The 18367-nt window shown below is 41.0% G+C and overlaps 1 protein-coding gene across 16 annotated transcripts in view; it reads right to left on the reverse strand.

Annotated features, from left to right (window-relative positions):
- RAI14 (retinoic acid induced 14) overlaps positions 1-18367 on the reverse strand; it is a 138295-nt gene that overhangs the window by 67369 nt on the left and 52559 nt on the right. The window lies entirely within an intron of this gene.

Raw genomic sequence — 18367 nt, forward strand, 5'->3', positions numbered from 1 at the left:
TCCCTGCTCAGTGGGGAGCCGGCTTCCTCCTCTCCCCTCCTGCCATTCCCCCTGCTTGTGCTTGCTTGCTTGCTTGCTCTCTCTCTCTCTCCATGAAATAAATAAATAAAATCTTTAAAATTAATTAATTAAAAAATAAAAATACTCTATGTGATTCCATTCAGCCACGATTATTCGTCCCTTGACAACAATAAAGATGACAAACCAGCCTGATGTTAACCAAGCTGGTAACTGTTACAACGCTGAACCAGGTAAGAGAGTGAATCAACATTCATACCTTTCTGCACAGCAAGACTTAATAAGCATCAACAGGCAATCAAGATGCCCCCCTAGAACCGAACAGGCCTGAGCCAACCTCCCTGCACCCTCCTTCAGATGAGCCCCTCATATGATGCCCCTGCCTTGGTTGGTGGTGCAGTCATCCAAGCCATAGGCCCCGGCTCTTCTCCTTTCCCTCCACCTCTCCAGTCAACCAGCTGTTGGGGCTGCCTCACTGGTTGCCTTGCGCTGACCTGGTTTCCATTCATATGGCCAATGCCTTTATTCAGTCTAGTTCAGGTGAATACCCTTTGGGTTCTTACTTTTGCTAGACATCATGGTAGATACTTTGGATGGCGCTCTCCTCTTTACCACGCTCCTGGGGCACACTGACAGGTACAGATACTCCATACAGGTACAGAGCACCAGGAGAGAGGCTCTGACATTAATCATTGTTTAGCAGAGACACTTCAATAGACTTTTCTTTTTCCTTTCCTTTACGGCTATTCATAAGCCAGTTCTGAAGAGTATCCTACCGTTGAGGTGGTCTCCCACACTGAGTTAATAGAAAATACTGGATCAAAGTTTGAGATCAAGAGTAAAGCCCGGTCGCTACTGAAAATGTTCCCAGCAGAATACTATAAAAAGAAAATGAACACTTTTGAGTAGTCGCAAATTCTTTAGATTTCAGTTTAGAAACACTAGCTATTGGTGTTTTTAATAAATCATTTGTCTAACTGGAGTTATTAAAATAAATGTTTACATTTGAATTTAAGATAATCACTGATGCCAATCCTTTAAGGTGATATCTATGTCCCATCTCCTTGTCTCTGGGCTGACTTTCTTGTAATAGAATATAGCTAAGATGATGCTCTTTGACTCTCAGTGATAGGTCAGAAAAGGCCATACAACCTCCATGTGGCTTTCTGGGAACTGACATTCTCTATGCCGAGGCAAAGCCAAGTGCAAAGCCACATGCAGGTGTCCCAGATTGAGTGCACCATCTGACCATCTCAGCCATATATGTGAGTAGAGAAGTGTCCATTCAGATGACCTCAGTCCCCAAGCTACAAGTCACCCTCAGGCTTCAAGTCTTCCATCTGAGTCCCTGACATTTTAAGTGCAGACAACCCCGCTGCCATTCGCACGGCATCCTGTCCAAATGCCTGACCCATCAGCTATGAGCATAACACAAAGAATATTTTAAGCCACCAATTTTCAGGTCATTTATGACACAGCAATAGTAACTGACCATCTTTGTCTAATATCCTTTCAATTCAAGTAGAAGGTGGCCATCCAAACTGTGTTGTACGAAAACTGTGGTTTCATGCGTAAGACACCTTTTGGACTCTTGTCCTGGTTCTTTCATTCTTTTTTAGGCTCTAAGCTTCACTACACTTCTGTGCCTGCAAGCTGGATGATGTGTAATAGGTCTTTTTCTTCCATCTGAGATATTTGGCTAAGAATCTGGTCTCCCACACTCTTTTCTATGTAGAAAGCAGGCCAACAAACATGACTTTCAAAGTTGCTGATTATTAGAACCCTATGCCAGTGCAAAAGCAGCCTCGGAGTTTTTATAAACAGGACAAAGTTCTCCAAAATCAGGAAGCTGGCTCATGGGAGCCAGGTCCACATGTGATTTGCACTGCTCTTTTTTTCAGATCAAAGCCTATTTCTGTAGATGACGGCAGATTCACATTACATATTCATTTTGACATGTTTAAATGAAGAAACTATTTGGTGCCCAGAGCAACTGCAAAGTTAATAAGCATCAAGAAGAGAGAAGTGATGCATTAGAAGGAACAGAGGTGGTGTGGCTCAGTATTTCTAGCTCTTCCTCCTTCCTGTAGTAATTTACTACCAAAAAAAATGCTGTGTGTCGTGGAAGCTTTCACTATGTGATTGCATGCAAGCCAGCTCACCATGCTGGACTCAATATTAACTGTTGGTGTGTTTAACCTGATGGAATAGGAGAGTAAACTATATTTTGTTTTGGTTTTATTTTTGACTTAAAAAATGTATACCCTCCACTATGCTGAGTAAAATAAATCAATCGGAGAAAGACAATTATATGGTTTCACTCATATGTGGAATACAAAAAGTAGTGAAAGGGACTGTAAGGGAAAAGGGGAGGAAACAGTGGGGGAAAATTAAGAGAGGAAGACAAACCATGAGAGACTCCTAATTCAGGGAAACAAACAAAGGATTGCAGGAAAGGAGGTAGCTGGGAGGACAGGGTGACTGGGTGATGGGCATCAAAAAGGGCATATTCAGCCCGGGTGGCTCAGCGGTTTAGCGCTGCCTTCAGCCCAGGGCCTGATCCTGGAGACCCAGGATTGAGTCCCACATTGGGCTCCCTGCATGAAGCCTACTTCTCCCTCTGCCTGTGTCTCTCATGAATAAATAAAATCTTTAAAAAATAAAAAATAAAATAAAATAAAAAGGGCACACTATGAGATGAGCACTGGGTGTAATACTATACACTGGCAAATTGAATTTAAGTAAAAATAAAAACAAAACAAAACAAAACAATGCATACTCTACTCACTGGGGCTGGGAGAAATGCGTGAAGGGGGTTCCATTTTTTTAAATAGAAAATCAATAACCTCTTAACTGGCCTTTCTGCTTCCAGTTACCCCCACTTCCTTTCTCCTGTCCCAACTTCCCTGCTGTTTCAAGACTCTTGCCTAGCACTCAAGCTCACTTTCCAACACAAAATCATCGATGGCTGTCCATGGCCAACAAGAGAACCCATATTTTTTTAGCACCCCTCTTCGCCTCCCCCCCAATCAAAGTCTTAATTCAGTTTCAAATCTTAAGTTCTACTCTGCCCAGCTCTCCCTCTGGCCCCTGCCACACCCCACACTAAAGCTTAGAGCTCTAGCCAACCTCCTGGCTCCAGAATCCAAGATATTCTTTCTTCCTCCAACATTGTAACCACTCAAGTAATTTTTCCCCTCTCATTTTTATCTTGCCATCTCTCTGCTAACAAGGCTGAACCTTCATCCCTGCCCAATCATTTTAGCCAAGTTTTAACGCTAGCTTCCACATAAATGGTTTTCCCATTTTTTTTGTCTTGCTACAGAGAGGCAATATGGCACAGGGGGAAGAGCTTGCATTCTGAGTTTCTGGATCCAAATCCTGGACCTCAATTTACTAGTTGTGCGACCCTAAAGAAGCTATTTAACTTTGTACAACTCATTTGTAAAACAGGAGGGAACAGTACATTTAAAATTGTTGGACTCCTCCAGACAGATTGTACTTCATGGTAGAAATCTTCATCTTCTCCCAAAATGACCCCCCTAATAAATCTCTGGATGTTTTTAAATGACTCAATACATTAAAATAGAACTTTCTTCCAATTGGAGGAAACCATCCAGTATTCCAATTTATCATTACTATTCCAAATTTCTAAAGCAACTTAAATAATCAAAATACTATACACATCTAAGCAGACTGTCTAATGTTATCAGAGGTTAATTTTAAGTAGTCTGGATATTTTAATATATTTGAGGCAAGAGACACCACTGATTTATTTATGCCAAAACTCATAGTTCTCAAGAAAGGGCATATCTGTTATAGCCTTTCTACACTCCAATAATAGCAAACCCAAAATAAACTCTAATATCCACCCACAGGGGAAAAAATCTGGTTCCAAGAAATTATTTCTTCCTGACTTCTAAAGGCAGAGGGCAGCGTTTTTTAAGAGCATAAGATGAGAGGCTCTGATGTTTATCATCAGTCTGATTTTGCTGAGGCATCACACGAGTGTGTGTATAGATGGCCATCTTGCACTGTTGTCTCCCCAGTCCCCAGCAGACATAGGGCTCCCAAGGAAAGCCCAAGAACGCTTAACTCTGGAACTGCAGATTTCTTAGTTAAGAGCAAGAGAAAAGCCAAGACTAAGGACACTAGCAAATATAGAAAACTCATTAATATTTCTATTTGTGAAACCTCATTCATTACCTTGTGGATCCTATAAGGGATTCCCCCAAAATGTCTTGCCTTAAAATTTTATGGGTGATCTAGATGCCAAATGAACACACAGAAAAATCACCAAAAGGAAGAAATTTTAATCAAGCAATATTGGAACTCTAATGTGTCTTCTTGGGCTATGGATTTTGACTTTAACATGTAGTCAGGAATCTGCCATTTGAATACTTGCTGAAAGTAAATTAGTCCATTTATTATTAAGACAATGAAATAATAATAAAAACATGGATGCTTTTGAAATTTTGTAGCTTTATTTTCCAGGATATGTTACATACAACTTGAAATAATTTCTACTAAAAGGCACTCGGTGAACATCTACTGGTGCCCCCCTGACTATGAGTTCAAGGGCAGGGACCACGGCCTTTAGATCTGTATCCCAGGGACCTAGCACAAGGGCTGGTGTGCTAGTGATGAATAAGTATTTGTAAAGTGAATGAATGTTTGCCTCAGTAAGAGACACCAGCAAAGCACGGAGCTTTTTCAAAGATGATGTTGATGATACTAAAGAAGTAGCCAGCCCTCGTGGTTCCCTCAAGATGGTCTTTCCTCTTCTCCACTGCAACAATTTGAATGTTATCTTGATATTTTCATCTTGACACCTCCCTACACTGCTAGGCATCAGTTGGCTCCCTTCTATCTATTCTAACAAATCCAAACCCCTTACCCTATGAGCTCTCCAATCTCAGTCCCACTTGTTGAAATGCAGGATAATACAGTGCTTTAATGCACGGATCCAGAAGCCAGGCTGCCTGCATTCACAGCCCACTTCCACCACTGAGAGCTTGGGCAAGTGACTTAGCACCTATGTGCCTCAATTGTAAGATAAGAAATCATAAGAGTAACCTCTATCATAGAGTTGTTGTGAGAGTTGAATGAATTGAATATTTGCTAAATATTTAGAACGGTGTCTGGCACATGGCAAGCATTCGGGAAGTGTTAGCTAATGTGCTTATCATTCACACTCCTAAGGGAATGCTCATTCTGTTATTTTCAATAGTGGTTCTTTTCCTCTACGATTGGCTGATGCTCACATTCACAACATACACCCGTGGCCAAACCCAGATTTACTGACTGGCTACAGCACAGATGAGAGCCACTGCAGACTGTATGCAAGTCCAGGAGTTCCAGCTGCAGTTATACTCTAAGCCAAGCTTCTAAAGTGGTCTGGACGCTGAGAAAATTCATCAATGCCTCAAGTATCTTGAACGATTTAGTGTCCCATTAAAATGAACTGCAGCCTATAAAATTAAAGGAAAGCTTGTATTTCTGCACAGGAAACCATGGAAAGATGACATCCACAAGCCAGAAACTTCAGGGAATTAGTTTTAGGCAAACAAGACAAGTCTGGACCAATGACAATGATGAACTGCCCACTTGCCCTCCAGGAAAATGCCCAGAACACATTCCAGAAAAACTCTATTCATGGTGCCTAACTCGGAGGGATCAAGGGTGAGGGTGAGTGGCCATGAGTGTACCACATGCCACAGGACACTGAAAAAACACAAGAGACCAGCAGTGCAGCATGTGCGGCCAGCACCCAAGGAAGGCAACGGCACCTAGCCAAGAAGGAGACACTGCCCAGGTGAATTCCAAGCTGCTGCCACTGCTGGTAAACTCTGGCACAGACAGCTTCCTGCTGCAATCACCTGATTCGTACCCTCCTCAGGCTGCCAGACTTCTGAAATGGCAAAAGGTAGACTGACAACTTTAGATTTCTCTTCTTTTTTTTTTTACAGAAATATCTGAATAACAATCTTAAAATATCTGATAGAGCCCATCTCTTCCCTCAGTTCCAGATGATCACAGCCCTCACTCTATAAATATTAGCTGAGAGAAACAGCACAGACCCTAAGAAAAGCTCCTGCAGCCCAGAGAGAAGAGAATGTCTTTGAGAATCAGAGCACATTTATTCCTGTAACAGAGTTAGTCTTCAAGAAACCAGAGAGGTTTCCTAATGTGTGCGAGCAACTTGATTTTGGAGAAAAACAGACCTAAGAAACTTCCCTATAGAACAATCTGGAATCAAAAAACACTACACGGAGATGCCAAATTTAAAATGTGTTGGAAACAGTGAAGAGAAGACAGAGGAATCTAGGAAATTTGAAATTAAAGACAAACTTAATTTGAAGGAAAAAATATTTAAAAAAAAAAAAAAAAAAAGGATCCAGGCAATATAATGCAGAAATCTGAGCAAAGTTAAGAAATAAGAGAATAAAAGCATACTACCCTGAGCTAGAGAAAAGTTTATCTATAAAATTAAATGAGTCTCCAAGTAGTAGCTAGAATTACTGAGAGGGGAGGGTAAGAGGGGAAGGTGGAAGGGAAGAGACCAGGATCTCAAGACACATTTTATTGACATTTTTTAAATTTGGAGGATAGAGAAAAAACTCTATTGGTAACCAGATAGAAAACAGCTTGTTTTCTAAAGTCTCCCCAAATCAGGCTGGCTCAGATTTCTCCAGAACTCTGAACACCAGAAGACAATGGACCACCACCACCAGAGCTCTGAGAGGAATCGAGTATCATGGAGCAACCCTGCCTAATCGTCAGTCCTTCAGCTGTGTGGAAAACAGAAACACATTCTCAAACATGCAGAGACCAAGTATACCCTTACTTAAATGCTCCTGTAAAACTTTTCTAGGACATGGTCCAATTAACCAAGACATGAACAAAATAAGAACACAAAACTCTAGAAATTTTGGTTGTGATAAATGTCATATAACAAAGAGAAAGGTTGTTAATATAGCTATCAAAGAAGATGTAAATATACTCGAAACTTGAAAGCAAGAATGCAAATTTGATTGCCAACTAGACTTTTAGAGCTGAAGTTTAAAAATGTAAAACCACCAGATGTTCCTCTAATACTCTCTCCTTACATAAAAAGCATTCTGCTGGAAGGTGGTGATCTTCTTGGAGTAACTGACAGGTATTAATTCAGATAACCCCATGATTTCCCCCATAGTATTTATAAAAGCCAAACCATTCTCAGGACTTGCCTCTATAATTTGGGGCTAGTACTACTTTCCTTAAGTTGTCAAAACCCCTTCCAGCGCAGCTGGAATACCACTACATCTACCCCCAGGACATCCTGCACTATATATTGGAATGATTTGCGGGCTTATCCTACTTCTGAATTGTTCTATTTGTATCCCGACTGCATCAATTACAATACTTAGAATATATATGAGATTCTATAGATTTTATACGGTAAAGTAAAATGTGACAAACATGAAAAAAATTCTTAGAGAGGGGGAAAGAAAAAAAAGAGAGGGAAATAAGCCATAAGAGACCCTTAACTATAGAGAGCAAACTGAGGGTTGAAGGAAGGCCTGGGTGGGGATGGGCTACATGGGGCTCTAAGGAGGGCACTTGTGATGAGCACTGGGTATTATACATAAGTGATAAATCACTGAATTCTACTCCAGAAACCAATACTGCACCATGTGTTAACTAAAATTTAAATTAAAAAAATATAAAATTTTTAACATACCAACTAAAAAAAATTCTTTGAAAATTTTTCACTAAGGAACTTCTGTGCCTCTTATCACTGCTATCTCAATTTCTTCAAACCCACACTATACACAGGCTTTTACGAAAATACTCTAACCTGAATTTCAACCTACTTGATCAAAGAGCTTTCCAAGGTGAGTCCAGAACTATGGAATTTTAGGCCAGCTTGGCATCAAAAATATTTAAATCTCTCACCCGTTACTGTGCCTATTCCAGCTCTGTCCCTGTTCCTTCAGGAGAGGTTAAAAACCACCCATTCCAAAGAGCCATTGTGTGGGTAAACAAGATAATGCACGAAACACACATATAATATGCCTTGCAGATATTAAGTGCTAAGTAAATGTTTGCTGCCATCATGATCGCCTGTAGCATGCACCCTGTTTTGCACTAGGCCTGGAGGTATCACAGGAAATTAGACCCCAAGGTAGGTTCCTAATCTACAGAGCTCTTAAGTTGATATTCAACTGTCTAGACCAAGAGATACAGATCTGTGATGCCACTATTTCTCTGCCTGCTAAAACTCCAATCTGATTTATGAAGCCGTAGGCACTTCAACCCTGTGGAAATATTTTCCCTGAAACACTTTAGTGATTCCATTAAATTACAAAATAGTCAGGATATAAGACAGATAGCATTTGGAGGCTCCTGCTACACATTAAGAGTATTCACATTTTCTAGTCTTCAAACTGAAGGTTGTAACAGCATTTTTAAAGTTACTTGGAAGATTTATATTGTAATAAAGGCATTTTTCCAAATTACCACATGCATTTATAAATGCCAAATAATATTTAGGACATTCAGTTGTTGAAATATAAGCCAGATTGTGGAATGAAGTATTACTTACCAGGCCAAGGGAAAAAAAAAAAAACAAAAAACTCAAAGCTTTATGTTTGGAAACTGAAATGTTGAAAAATGATCAGTAATTAAGGATGTAGGACACCTAAAAGATGGAAGAGCTGACACTAAATACTCAAGTATATATTCTAACTTTCCATTAATTGTACAATTCCTTTAAAAAATATTTTTACAGGGGATCCTGGGTGGCACAGTCCATTGAGTCCAACTCTTGGTTTCAGCTAAAGGTCATGGGATTTAGCTCCATGTTGGGCTCCTTGCTCAGCATGGAGTCTGCTTGGATTTTCCCTCTCCCTCTCCCTTGCCTCCCTGCCCCTGGTAGGCTCAAGGTCCATCGTTCTCTCAAATGAATAAATAAGTCTTTAAAAAAATATTTTTTACATGTGTTAAAAAGATTCCTTATTTAAAAAGTTCAAAAACCAGAGAAAATAAAAAATTAAATAGAATTGCTTTCTGTTAATATTTTTGTTTGCCGCCCCACCCCCCGTTTTTTTTTTTTCTATGCATAGAGCAAATGTTGTGCTCTATAAACTACTTTTCTCATCAGGTAATATATGCTGAACTTTTCAGTAAAGAGCTCCATCAAAAGTTTTTACAGCTAAAATAGTGATGAGCATCTAGGCTGTTACCAGGTTTACATGGTTATAAACAGCTCTGTCTTGAACATCTTTGGACATTCATGTCCCTATAGTGTAGTGATTTCAAGCATAAATGAGATAATACACAAACACCGCTGGAATATTCCTAGCCTGACAGTTAATCTCCCCAATTCATAAGACTACATTTTTTTTAACCCTTCAGACTTCTTTATAACTCAACAGATACACTTTTCCATCTGCTAAAATGCCTTTGATAAAATCTTAGTATAATTTCTCCCACTGCCTCGGCATTGGAAACCAAAGCCCACCGCTGACACAGAGAACCACTAAGTGACCCAATTTCTACTAAAATTGGGGTCCTATACTTCCTCCAAGGTAACAAAGCCAGCCCTGTTAATATCACCTTCCTGGTCTCAATTAGAGGGGAGGGGAGAGGAAGAGTCCCTTTAAGGAGAGGGCAAGTGCTTTTTCTTTCAGGCTCCACAGCTTTTCCAGCTCACTCCTCTGCCCACCAATGGGCGGGGGTATCAAGTGAATCACACAGAGACACTGGGGGTGTCTGGAAGAACCAACATTTCTTTCACTGGTTGCCATTTACTAAGGCAATGGATTGCCTGATTTCCCCTGTGTCCTTCAGAGCAGAAGAGAAAGGAACTGAAGAGAAAGGAGAGAAGGTAGGAGAGGGAGGTGACACTGCAGAAAAGCCAATACATCCAGTTCAGAGAGACAAGGTCAAGTGACTTTCCTGGAACTCAAATGAATATCATGTTCTGAAGCCTGACTTGAGGTATCTTGCTGATACCTAACCAAGATGACTGCCATGGGGTAAGAAGTCCCCATTAGTGAGTGAGAGAGAGGGGTTAGGAAAGGTCCAGCCAGAGGCAGAGCCTGAGTCAGGGACCAGAGACCTGGGATGTGCTAAGCCAGTGGCTAGCCAAAGACACAGCTTCAACCAGCATGTAGAGGACAGCATCTACACACAGCGAAGTGTAGAGATGTTCGCCTTTCCTGCCTTACCCCCGATGCCTCTTTTGTCTCCCCAACGTGGGGAAGGGGTACGAGACCCCAGATAAGCAAGGGGAAGAAAAAGTGAAAGGGCAAGATATCCCAACTCTCCCTTCACTTCGAGGGCTGTGAGTCAGGCTCAGGTTGCACTGGGGAAAAGAGAGAAGATTCAAATCAATTTTAAATTGATTTTTCAAACTGGATTCATCTCTGAAAGTTGATGGAAGTTGCACATTGTGAAGGGACAGGAATGGGAGATTCAGCCTGGCATGGTTGAAGGGGGAAAGACTGAAGAAAAATCCCTCAGTTCTACCCAATGGACCTGAGATAGTTCAAAAGCTCAGTTACATCCTGAATGCGGTTCAATAGGAGCATTATGGTGCTGAGTTGGGCCTGGGCTCAGAATCTGGCTTGGCCCAGTCATTCATTCACTCAGTAGGTATTTACTGAGCGCCTTCTGTGCCCTGGACAGAGCTATGAACGAGAGTGACAAATGCCCTGTGCTCTGGAAAGTTAAATTCTGGGCACCTATGTGATTCCGGAAAACTTCCTTCACCTTCTTAGGCCTCAGATCCCTCATGGTATCTTGTTCTAATATTCTCTCCCCACCCCCTACCCCCTCCACCAACTGATTTCTAAGAAGCCTGGAAATTTTTTTTTTAAGATTTTATTTATTTATTCATGAGAGAGAGAGAGGCAGAGACAGAGGCAGAGGGAGAAGCGGGCTCCCTGCAGGGAGCCCGATGCGGGACTCGATCCCCAGGGTCCCCAGGATCATGCCCTGGGCTGAAGGCGGCGCTAAACCGCTGAACCATTGGGGCTGCCCAGAAGCCTGGAAATTAAGTATAACAGAACAATCAGTGTTGGTGCTATTGTTGTGTTTTGTGTTTTCTTTTTTTTTTTTTTTTTGAGCAACATACACTTCAGACAACTAAACAGAGATGAACAGCTTGTGTTTCAGAAATGCAAGCACAAACCACATGGAAGCTTCCTAACACAGAGGAACCAGTCCAGGTTCTAAAATAGGGACTGTGGTGTTAGTCAGTAGTGGCTTGGCCTGGGTGTCAAGTACAGCCTTGTTATCACTGTTTTTAGGTATGAGGGAGAAAAATCTTCTAAGTACCAAAAAAGGCTAAATTAGTGACTTTCAAATATCAAACTGGGCAAATATTTTTGCAAGATTAATGGTGTTCGTACTTTGTAAGGGGAGAGAGACCCAGAAGAACTGTCTCAGTAAAGTCAGCGATAGTAATTCAACACACCCTACTACTGCTATATCTACGCATATTATCAAATCCATGGGCCAAATTTTTCTGGTTACTTGTAGAGAGCAAGACACCAGTCTACGGGCTATAGCTTAGCATCACTGCAGAGCGGAGAGCAGACCCACCCCATGCCCAAGTGCCACCTTCCTTGACCACAGGCCTCTGGGACAATCCCTGGAAGGCTGCCGGTCCCTAAGCACAGTGCTGGAGCTGCACTTTCTTTTTTTACCAAGGCATCCCCAGGAGCCACCTCCACTTTGGGGCCAGTGATTGTCAGCCTGCCACAAATTTAAGAGACAGAAATGGGGAACTGTGAGGTACTTGCTTCATTACTCACCCATCCCCACCTCCACCTTTAGGCCTTTAGAGCAACATGCCACCCTGGCCACGTCTGGACTTCTGGAAGGTCAGGTCATTTGTCACTTGGGTTAATCTTCAACTTTCCTACTTTGAATCCCTGCAAACTTCACCCAGCCCATGGGATCCCAGTGCTTTCCACTGCCTTCGGTCCACACAGGAGATGACAAAGATCACAGAGAATGGTTACCAGAGTATCTACAACTTAACTAGTTGCTTCCTTAACTTTGTTTTCCCAAACTATTTGTTAAGATGTTGCTTGCTCCTTTTTTAGTTTCTTCCTTTTTCTTTTTGGTCCTGCAAAAGGGAAGCACTTAGGTAGTTCAGTGCCAAGAAAGTGGAAAACGGAAAGGCAGTATGTTAAGACAACTCTGTCAGTGGTCTGCATGTAGCCAGGTCAGAAAATGCACAACCTCCCACAGGTCAAAAGCACCAAGGCTACTTTCTCTAGCTTATTCCAAAAGAATTAAGTAAATGTATGAATATGCAAATAAAGAAATCTCATACAAAAGTTCATCTAGAGCATCTAACTGCAAAAATAATTGCAAAAATATAAAAAAATATAAAATAACCCCCACCCAAATATTACTTTGTTAAATAAAGTATCTTTGTTTTAGGTGAAGATAAATAAGGTAGTGGGTGTATTTTCTCAATTTGCAACATTATATATTTTTCTGTTTAAGATTTTAAAAACAAAATATAACCACAAAACAGACAACTACAAAGAGAGAGACAAGAGGAATATCCACCTCCAAAATTTGATATTCTCTAAAAACAAAGTTGAACATTTTGCTTTATTTCCTTTTGGTCTTTTCCTAAGTATTTCTTTTCTAGCATAACTGGCTTTGTCCTGCTTTCTTCCACTCTGACAATATTAAAAGCAACCCAGGGCACCGGGCTGGCTCAGTTGGAGGAGCATGTGACTCTTGATCTGAGGGTCGTGAGTTCAAGCCCCATGTTGGGGGTAGAGATTATTTAAATTTTAAAAAAAGCTTAAAAAATGAAAAAAGCAAACTTGTAGGGCAATAAATTGTTATTTTATAGGATATGTAAAATTACATAAGTAAATATTTTGAAAAAGTTAACACTCTTTTGTTGTCTAGAATTTAGGTTATATTTTCAGGAAAGGAACATAAAGCACACAGCCAGAAACATATCTGTGCATCTGGTTTTCAAAGATATCTTCGATAAAACTGTTTCCCATAAAGGACACTAGAAAAGTGCAAGGGCACTAGATACGGTCACTGCAGACAATGTTCACAATGATAGAACAATGGGCAAAACCTACCAGGTTTTTTTTTTTATGTTAACATTTAAACATATCTAAGAGGAAAGAAACTTACCATCCTCTTCAGTGACTACTAATTGGTGGCTGTCTCCCTTCACTTATACTCTTTTTAAATAACTCCCTCTCCGGATCATCTGTGGTAAATCCCAGACCACATAGCATGGCTTCAAGAAATACTTCAGCATGTCTCTACACAGTAACTTTTTTTTTAAAGAACATATGCACAATACCGTATCTTAAAAAATTACAACAATGCCTAAATATATCAACTATTCAATGTTCAAATCCTCCCTACTGTCTCAAATTTTTTTTGGTTTGTTGGAATCAGAATACCAAGTTTCTTGCATTGTAAATGGCAGTTCTGTATCTCCAGTCTCTTAATCTGTAGGTTCTCCTCCCTTCCCACCCTGGGTACCCCCCCCAACCTGTTTCTCTTTACTTATTGAAGAAACAAGGTCACTGGCCTACAGAGTTATGCTGACTGAATCTCATAAGAATATTTAAAATATTCCTCTATGTCCTGAGTTCCTATAGATTCAATTTTGGGGCAAAAATAAATACTTCATGGGAGGTGAAGTATACTTCCATCAGAAAGCACAAAATATCTAGTTGCCTCTTTTTTTGAAGTTAGTGGGGTCTTTGGGTTTTGTGGGGGGGTTGTATTTTTAACTTTTTATTATAAAAAACTACAAACATGTTTTTAAAATTCAAACCAAAAAAGAGAAAAGAATGTAATGAATCCCCATGTAAACATCAGCCAAATATCAACTCGCTTCCCTCCCCCTTGTTTTATTTTATCCATGCCTGTATTCATTTCCCTTCCTTCCCAACCTAGACAATTTTGAAGCAAATTCCAGACACTGTATAATTCCATCTCTCAATGTTTCAGCATATATCTCTAAAAGGCGGCAATTTCTTGGGGGCACCTGGGTGGCCCAGTAGGTTGGTTTTGGCTCAGGTCGTGATCTCAGGGTCTTGGGATCAAGCCCTGTGGTGGGCTCAGCGTGGAGTCTGCTTAGGACTCTCTCCCCCTCTGCCCCTCCCCCTCCCACCAAGTTCTCTTTCTCTCTTAAATAAAGTCTTTAAACAAAAAAAGATTTCTTTTTTTTTTTTGCAATACCATCATTACACCTAAGACTTTTTTTTTTTTTAAGATTTTATTTATTTGAGAGAGAGAGGGGGGCGCATACACAGAAGGAGGGGAGGGTGGTGGATGGGGGTGAGGTAGAGAGAGAAGCAGGCTCCCTGATGCACAGAAAGCCCAACATGGAGATCCTGGGGATCTAGACCCTGGGATCATGACCTGAGCTGAAGGCAGATGCTTAACCACCTGAGCCACCCAGGTGCCCCTACACCTAAGACTTTTGAGAATAATTTAACATCAAATATCTGATCAGTTCTCACGTTTCTCTGACCACTGATTAAAATATATTTGGCATCTGATTTTAATTTGCAGGGTCTGATTATCGGCAAGTGAGAACACTATTCCATGTGGTCAGCTACTGGCTGTGAATTGTCTTGTGGTGTCCTCTGCTTGTTTTGAATTGAGTTGATGGGTTGACAATAATAAAGACTGATATTTTCTGGGTCTGAATTTGCCTGCTGATAGGAGGTGAGGAGGGGCCGTGTGCCCTCCCATCCATCTAATAACAGGAGAATTAAAGCTAATTTAAGTATACTTTGTGATTCTTTCTATTGCTTCTGCGCTCAGAATGCCTTCCTTCTTTCAAAGATATGTTGCATATTCAATTCCAATTTTTTCTAGTTTCTCTAAGTAATCTGCGTTAAGTACATTCAAAGTCTTATATCCTTAGAAAGCTATTTGGTTTTTATAAACCCAGAATTTACTTCCATGATCCTTAAATCGCAGACACTGGGATAAAAACAAAGGGTTTCGGAAAAGTGGTGTATTTCTAAATGATTTGAATCCTTTTGCAAACTATCCATAAATATATTTTCACTTGCTCCTAAAGAAAAATGTCAACCCCTTCTTGAGAAAGGGGAGCCCTGTAACCTGGTTTTAACACACTCTAAATAATTAGGGTGTTAATTAGCTTTATGCAAGAATGAAAAGTAGGGATTGATTTAAATCACAATGAAGATGGTGGGGGAGGGGTGGGTTAATGGTTTCTTCTTTAACAGTTACCAACACATTTTAAACAGACCCGGGCCCTTTTAAGGAGGGCATTCTTGCCGCCCAAGTTTGGTTCCCTAGGAGACCCCACCCTTCCATTCTACTGGAGCCTGCAGCCTCAGAAAGGCAGCTTCAATTTAATAGACAGCTACTTTTTCTAAGCTTCAATCGAATGGACAGTCGAAGTAACAGAACTAAAATTCAAACATTACCTCAATTACAGGCCTAGATTTTTAAGCAGGAATTCCCACGATAGCAAAGTAGGATGATGATGCAAAATCCGGCCTTCCTCCCTCCAAAAAATACTAAGCTATAGGTTTCATCGGTTTTCTATATTCTGCTTAAGATACCAAGACCAAGTGACTTATAAAACAAGCATAGCCAAGTGCTGACATTTTGAAGCACCGTGTAAATAAAACGTAGTCCACAACACCACATTTAATGCTTTGCATGATCAACAGAAATGCAGCCGTAACGAGTATACTACAGCTGAATGTATGGTCAGGTCACTCCTACGTTATAACAAAGGGTTGGTTGAAAAAAGATCAAGTGAGGCTATACATGCAAAAGCATATCACTATTAACAGCACCATTTGAAAGTGAGCTTTTATTAAATCACCTTCTGAAATCCCACTTTTCTTACAAAGTAAGCCAGGCTACCACATTTGCATTAATGCCACGTAAAGGTTAACTTTATGTGTCAACTTAGCTAGGCAGGAATCTGTTCAAACACCACTCAAGATGTTGAAGGTATTTTTTGGATGTGATCAAAGTTTAAATCAGTAGACTATGAATGAAGCAGATTATTCTCTATATATGGGTGGGCCTTATCCAATCAGTTGAAGACCATAAAAGACAAGACTGGGATACCCTTCCCCCGAAAAGGAATTCTAACATCAGAGTTGAAAATGTAATATCAACTCCTCCTTGGATCTCCAGCCTGCTGATGTGCCCCGCAGATTTTGGACTCCCCAGCCCTATAATGACCTTAGAATCCAGATAGGCAGAGAGAGAGGAAGAGGTATTATCCATTCTGGTTCTCTAGAGTCCTGACTACTATAGACCATCACTACCACTGGACAGCTATACTATAAAATTAAGTTTGTATTTATCTGGCTGCTTCCACAGTACATTAACATGCTTTACAAATTTTCATTAAAATTTGAGGGTATGTTCACTAAAGCTGCCGCAAATACCATTGACTGGGTGGCTTAAACAACAGAAACGTTCTCACAGTTCTGGAAGCTGGAAAATCCAAGATCAAGGAGGAGCCAGCAGGTTTGGTTGCTCCTGAGGCCTCCCTCCTTGGCTGGCAGATGGCCACCTTTTCCCAGTGTTCTCCATGGTCTCTTCTATATGCCTGTGTACCCCTGGTTTCTTTTTGTGTGTCCATATTTCCGAAACCAGTCAGACTGGGTTAGGACCCACACTAAAGGTTTCATTTAAGTCACCTTTTCAAAGGCCCGATCTAATAGTCACATTCAGGACCACTAGGAGTTAGGCTTCCGTATATGAATTGGCAGGACAAGTGTAAAACTTAACCCATAACAGAGCATCTATTTGGAAAAATCTGATTTAATATATCTGCTACATGGCATACATGAAATTCACTGTGAGGAGAAGGTACCTAAGGGACAGCTTTCCTCTAGAGCAGCCAAAAGTAGCCAGTCAAGAAAAACTCACAAATAAACACTGATGGGCAGAAAAAATATGAGATGATTTAAATAGTAGCCCTAAAACCAAGGTAGAAAGACAGACATTTTAAACTGGTGGCACTGATGTGTCACATGGACAGTATTTTGCGCCCTGCTCAGGTGTGGCAAGCAGCAGGGACTTACTCCAGCTTGCCTAATGAAGCTCCCCACAGGCTGGCTAGTAATCGTGAACTCAGCTGCCAAACCCCTCTCGAAGCCCAGACCTGGGCATGATGTAAAATCCTTGTAAACAGAGATTAAAGATGTAATGTCGACCACAAGCTGTTCAGTTTCCAGATCTGACAGGCAATTACCTGCAGGCACCCAAGGGACGCTGCGAGCCTCAGAAAAGACAGAGAAAGAAGAAAAGGCAAGGCAGTGGGAAGACAAAGAAGAAAATAGAAAAGTAGTGAGAGAGGGGATGGAAAGAGGAAAAAAGCCCAAGAAGTAGAAAAGGAAAGGCTGGGAAGGCGGGTCTCTGTCCCCCTTCTCAGGCACCACATCAGAGTCCCACCGCCTGTAACAAAACTTAGGCCTGCGTGACACGTGTACACTTCCAAAGGCTCTTCATCTCTGTTATCCCTCATCCACCCCAAACAGCTTGGTGAGACCTCATGGAAGTAATATTATTTTTATTTGACAGATTAAAAATCCGAGACATCCATTAAAAGGGGACTTGCAGAGTCTGGAAGCAACTGACCGTTTTATGGGCTAACCCTAGTCCACAGAAATGATAAACGAGGATAGCTTCTTTTCATCTCACCACCCTCCCTTCAACATTCTGGTTCATACATAGTCAAACTATGGGACATATATGTGTTTTTAAAATTCTGTGTTCCCGCTTCCTCCACAAAATTTCTTTTTTGGCTTATACTCCTAATAAGTTTGTTTAGCCATAAGAATATTTCACTTCAGGGATGCCTGGGTAGATCAGTGGTTGAGCGTCTGCCTTTGGCTCAGGCCCTGATCCTGGGACCCTGGGATCGAGTCCTGCATCAGGCTCCCGGGAGGGAGCCTGCTTCTCCCTCAGCCTGTGTCTCTGCCTCTGTGTCTCTCATGAATAAATAAAATCATAAAAAAAAATCTCACTTCAAACAACTCAGGGAGACGTTGTGGAGAAATGATTATTTACTGGGAAAAATGAGCATGATAGTATCAGAAGAACTCGGATCCCAGAGAAGTCCGTTGTTCTCCAGAGGTGACCTTCCAAACACTACAACTTTTTGAGAACAATCAGAATTAAAAATAAACTTTGGGAAAAAAATGTAATTGAACTTTTATTAATGGGTAATAGGGCAAAGGTATGTGTGGTATAGGCAACACGGCTCTTGTCATGAAATATGGTTATGGCACTAGAAGGAAAGAGTCTGTCCTTGGCTTCCTGTGTGTATCCTGCATCTCTGAGTCCA

The sequence above is a fragment of the Canis aureus genome, chromosome 4, assembly GCF_053574225.1.
Source record: "Canis aureus isolate CA01 chromosome 4, VMU_Caureus_v.1.0, whole genome shotgun sequence".
NCBI lineage: Eukaryota > Metazoa > Chordata > Mammalia > Carnivora > Canidae > Canis > Canis aureus.